Source organism: Leptodactylus fuscus, chromosome 8, assembly GCF_031893055.1.
Source record: "Leptodactylus fuscus isolate aLepFus1 chromosome 8, aLepFus1.hap2, whole genome shotgun sequence".
Taxonomy (NCBI): Eukaryota; Metazoa; Chordata; class Amphibia; order Anura; family Leptodactylidae; genus Leptodactylus; species Leptodactylus fuscus.
In genome coordinates this window covers 637,608-643,607 of record NC_134272.1, presented here as the reverse complement: position 1 = coordinate 643,607, position 6,000 = coordinate 637,608, and the positions used below count along the sequence as shown (strand labels likewise).

The 6,000-nt window shown below is 45.1% G+C and overlaps 1 protein-coding gene across 1 annotated transcript in view; it reads left to right on the top strand.

The window, feature by feature from the left end:
* Positions 1 to 4,071: 4,071 nt before the first annotated feature.
* The window catches only part of LOC142217378 (phosphatidylserine decarboxylase proenzyme, mitochondrial-like), a 34,452-nt gene continuing 32,523 nt past the window's right edge, over positions 4,072 to 6,000 (top strand). The window contains exon 1 of the mRNA XM_075285602.1: positions 4,072 to 4,172. The gene's annotated coding sequence lies outside the window, so the exon portion shown is untranslated. The remainder of the gene's footprint in view (positions 4,173 to 6,000) is intronic.

The window sequence follows — 6,000 nt, the reverse complement described above, 5'->3', positions numbered from 1 at the left end:
CAGATGGTGGGTGACAGAAGGACACTATCTGTGGTCACCTCCATGCGGGAGAACAAATCCCACCCCATGTATGGGACCTTGATGGGACTTGGCAGCACTGTAAGTGACCGTCTGCTTCACCCCAAGTGTGAGAAGGAGCGCTATCGCAGGTCCTTCCTTCCAACCGCGAGCAGGCTGTATAATCTACATCAGACCAAGCGCAGACACTCCGCACAGAGAACTAATGATTATGACTATGAAGTCCTCCTTCTTTCTTCTTCTCCTCCTTAGCTGTTATGACCTCCTAGTATATCTTCTCTCCTCGGTCTGTGTGTCCTGTAATATATTCCTGTGTATTATCCTGTACATGTATTACTAGGCTGCTGTAACATACTGAAATTTCCCCATTGTGGGACTATTAAAGGATTATCTTATATTGATCCACAGTCTGCACTGCAGCCCACAATGGTCCTGTGTAGTTGACGCTGGGTCCATGGAGCGGACACTGGTATCCACAGCATCCCATAAATACTCTATGGGGTTGAGGTCAGGCAGGCCAATCGAGGGTCGTGAGGTCACTAGTATGTTCACTAAGCCAGTCCTGTGCTACCAACGAGTGATGGCATGTTGCGTTGTCCTGTTGGTACACAGCAACTCCAACATCAGAAAGGGGTACAGATGGTCTGCCATAAGTTGCACATATCGAGCATTGGTCACTGATCCCTGCACCCAGACAATGGGGCCCAATTGTGACCATGTGAACACGGCCCAGACCATGAGGGAGCCACCTCCCGCCTGGACACGTCCCTGTTGGCATGCTGGATCCTTGTCTTCATGGGACATATGCCACACTCTCACACGCCCATCAGCTCTATACAACTGGAACCGTGATTCATCACACCCTGTCACATGCCGCCACTGTTCCATGGTCCAATGACAATGGTTGCGGGCCCATGCTAGTCTTCGAGCTCTGGGTTGGGCGTTGACTGTTGAAGCCTATGCGGTTCAGTTCTTGGCGTACAGTCCTGGTGGAAATGGGGTTCTGGCGCCCCACATTCAAATTGGCGGTGATGTGTCCCACAGTAGACCGTCGAGAGCCCCATACGACTCTGTGGAGGTGGCGTGATGTCTGTTCATCGAACCCTTGTGGTTGACCGCTGTGGCGGCTTACGCAGCTGCCAACGTTTTCTCTGCGATATTGCAGGTCCACCTGAGACACTGTTGACCTTGGAAACCCAAATTCTCAGGTAATCTCCAAAATGCTATGCCCCATGTGTCTTGCAGCAATTATCATGCCACGTTCAAAGTCACTTAAATCGCAACGTGCTGCCATGTTCACGAGACTCCTGTCAGCATCAGACTGCTCAGATATCCTGGTCAACACTAGCGCCATAGGCCGTATCGCGTCACACTGAGCATCATATCCAACACAACCGACACTGGGACTCGCCTGCACGTGACTTTTAACCACTCCGTGTATTTTGCTTCTTGTAATATATACGGCTCAGTCTCATCTTATATATTTTACCTCGTAGAGTTGCCCTCTGACCCTTCTTATATAATGGCCTATTATTACACCTTACCATCACTGTAGGTTAGTGCAGGGTCTTCTTTGTGGAGTTCTCCTTCTTAGGTCCCATCACCATGAATGGATTCCACCCATCTGCTTTATAGTCGGAGTGGACCTTTGCTGTAATGTAGGATCAGAAGTCCTGCCCCTTCACACTAAAGATGGGTAGGGGTCCCAAATGTGCTGCTGTGATTGATCAGGAGGTACTGACAGCAATGAGATAGGAATACAGCTTTACGGTGCGAGACACCTAGAAAGTGCACGAGTGGTCCTATATACTATTAGACAGAAGGTTTAATGGGTCAATGTATGGCGGTGACAATTCTTACATATTGAGACCCCAACTCCCCCCCTCCCCCCACTTTACCAGCTCTGGCAATGCCAAATATCTATTCGGACGTGCCAATAAAGCTTGTTTGATTTGAGTCCCTGTAAAGCACAGCTCATGTCCCTATGCCATATGTACCCCCATCTTCTTCTATTACATGGGGGTCCCCAGTAATCTGGAACTTTTCTCATCCATATTGTGTATCCTGGTAGTTGCACTGCCCATCCCCATATACTTGGTCACTGACAGAGAGCTTTGGGAGCCGCTTATCTCCTCTGCTGTTGGGCTCTGGGGCATGGCCGGCTTCTATTTGGCTTATGGGGGATTTGCATAGGAACCTAGTTCACCTCTCTGGACAGAAAACCCGAGTAGGACAGACAGACTGTCAGTGCTGGAAAAACTCAGCACCACATGGGCCCTACCCATCAACCAGAAGAAGACCAAAGTCATGGTATTCCAGAAGAAGGGCCACAATAAAGCCTCCACCACCCCACAATTCACACTGAACGGCTCCACACTGGAGAAAACCAACAGCTACACCGACCTGGGGCTGGAGCTCAGCCAATCAGGAAGCTTCAAAGCAGCAATAGAAACCCTGAAAGCAAAAGCCTGCAGAACCTTCTACGCCATCAGAAGACAACTGTACCACCTCAAACCACCGGTGAGAGTCTGGCTGAAGATATTTGACGCTGTCATTTCCCCGATCCTTCTCTATGGCAGTGAGGTTTGGGGCCCAGCCACCTACCCAGACCAGTCACAGTGGGATTCCAGCCCAACAGAGAACTTCCACCTGGAGTTCTGCAAATACCTGCTCCATGTCCATCGCAACACCACCAACATGGCCTGCAGGGCAGAGCTAGGCAGACTCCCCCTATGGCTCACCATACAGAAGAGGGCGCTAGCTTTCCAGGCACACATCCAGGGGAGCGACTCCTACCACCACCAAGCATGGCTAAGCCACCTGAGCAAACCAGACACCCCCTAACCAAACAGCAGCCAACCACCAAACCAAAAACACCAACAGATGATAACCAAGGCCGAAATAAAGGCGACCACAGAGGCAAACAGAGAGCGGTACATTGAAGAATGGAGAAACGAAATAAATAACTCCAAGAAACTCACCAATGTGTACCAATCCCTACAAAGGGACTACACCATGGCCACCTACCTGGAGAGAATACGCCACCCCAAGCACAGACAGACCCTGAGCCGATACAGACTGAGCGCCCACAACCTAGAGATAGAGACGGGGCGATACAGGCAGACGTACAAGCCACGGGAGAAGAGACTGTGCCAGCACTGTGACCAGGGGGCCCTAGAAGACCAGACCCACTTCCTGCTACACTGCACCAAATACTCAGCTGTGAGGGCCGTCTACTACCAAAGACTCTCTGCCCACATCCCAGACTGGGAGAAGAGGGAACTCTACATCCTACTGGGAGAAGAAGAGGCCACTGTGGAGATCGCTGCCCAATACGTGTCCAGCTGTCACCAAACCAGAGGAAGATGAGACTCCACGGACTGTTATATTTATCCCAATACACCCGCCCCACCCCCACCCCCCCACATAGCGGTCACCAACGAAGAGGAAGATGAGACTCCACGGACTGTTATATTTATCCCAATACACCCACCCCCACCTCCAACCCCACCTCCCCATATAGCGGTCACCAACGAAGAGGAAGATGAGACTCCACGGACTGTTATATTTATCCCAATACACCCGCCCCACCCCACCTCCAACCCCACCTCCCCATATAGCAGTCACCAACTAAGAGGAAGATGAGACTCCATGGACTGTTATAACCCAAACCCCCCCCCCCCTCACCCCCCATACCCACCACTCACCCACCCGAATCCAACTCCCCCCTTCCCCCCCCCCACCGCCCACTTTACTAGCTTTGGCAATGCCAAATACCTATTCGGACGTGCCAATAAAGCTTTTTTTAATTGATTTGATTTGATTGACTCCAGGCAGAGAACAGCAGTGACCCTGGATCCTGAGCTCCTCGGCCACAAGAATGGCCTTACAATCTCCAGCACCATTAGCCCAGTCCAACCATCATGTTATTGTGCTGTCAGGGGCCAAAGGACATGATGCAAGACTGGGGCAGCTGCCATATTCTCCTCTTACATCACCCACTCATATCCCTTTAAATCACATGTGGTGGTCAGAGTCCGCCCCGTCACCACTTCTGCCAGACGGATTGGTCGCCTGCTCTCAGCTCATAGTCAGTCCAGGATATATAATCTACATCCTGTACATGAGGCCCCGTGACCAGGAGGATATAGCGTGTAAGTGCCATATACACCATGTATAGTATGGAGGAGGGTTATATACTGTATATAATGTGTGCTATATACTGAGAGGAGGGTTATATACTGTATATAATATGTGCTATATACTGAGAGGAGGGTTATATACTGTATATAATATATGCTATATACTGAGAGGAGGGTTATATACTGTATATAATATGTGCTATATACTGAGAGGAGGGTTATATACTGTATATAATATGTGCTATATACTGAGAGGAGGGTTATATACTGTATATAATATGTGCTATATACTGAGAGGAGGGTTATATACTGTATATAATATGTGCTATATACTGAGAGAGGAGGGTTATATACTGTATATAATATGTGCTATATACTGAGAGGAGGGTTATATACTGTATATAATATGTGCTATATACTGAGAGGAGGGTTATATACTGTATATAATATGTGCTATATACTGAGAGAGGAGGGTTATATACTGTATATAATATGTGCTATATACTGAGAGAGGAGGGTTATATACTGTATATAATATGTGCTATATACTGAGAGGAGGGTTATATACTGTATATAATATGTGCTATATACTGAGAGGAGGGTTATATACTGTATATAATATGTGCTATATACTGAGAGGAGGGTTATATACTGTATATAATATATGCTATATACTGAGAGGAGGATTATATACTGTATATAATATGTGCTATATACTGAGAGGAGGATTATATACTGTATATAATATGTGCTATATACTGAGAGGAGGGTTATATACTGTATATAATATGTGCTATATACTGAGAGGAGGGTTATATACTGTATATAATATGTGCTATATACTGAGAGGAGGGTTATATACTGTATATAATATGTGCTATATACTGAGAGAGGAGGGTTATATACTGTATATAATATGTGCTATATACTGAGAGGAGGGTTATATACTGTATATAATATGTGCTATATACTGAGAGAGGAGGGTTATATACTGTATATAATATGTGCTATATACTGAGAGGAGGATTATATACTGTATACAATATGTGCTATATACTGAGAGGAGGGTTATATACTGTATATAATATGTGCTATATACTGAGAGGAGGGTTATATACTGTATATAATATGTGCTATATACTGAGAGAGGAGGGTTATATACTGTATATAATGTGCTATATACTGAGAGGAGGGTTATATACTGTATATAATATATGCTATATACTGAGAGGAGGGTTATATACTGTATATAATATGTGCTATATACTGAGAGGAGGGTTATATACTGTATATAATATGTGCTATATACTGAGAGAGGAGGGTTATATACTGTATATAATATGTGCTATATACTGAGAGAGGAGGGTTATATACTGTATACAATATGTGCTATATACTGAGAGGAGGGTTATATACTGTATATAATGTGTGCTATATACTGAGAGAGGAGGGTTATATACTGTATATAATATGTGCTATATACTGAGAGGAGGGTTATATACTGTATATAATATGTGCTATATACTGAGAGGAGGGTTATATACTGTATATAATATGTGCTATATACTGAGAGGAGGGTTATATACTGTATATAATATGTGCTATATACTGAGAGGAGGATTATATACTGTATACAATATGTGCTATATACTGAGAGGAGGGTTATATACTGTATATAATATGTGCTATATACTGAGAGAGGAGGGTTATATACTGTATATAATATGTGCTATATACTGAGAGGAGGGTTATATACTGTATACAATATGTGCTATATACTGAGAGGAGGGTTATATACTGTATATAATGTGCTATATACTGAGAGGAGGGTTATATACTG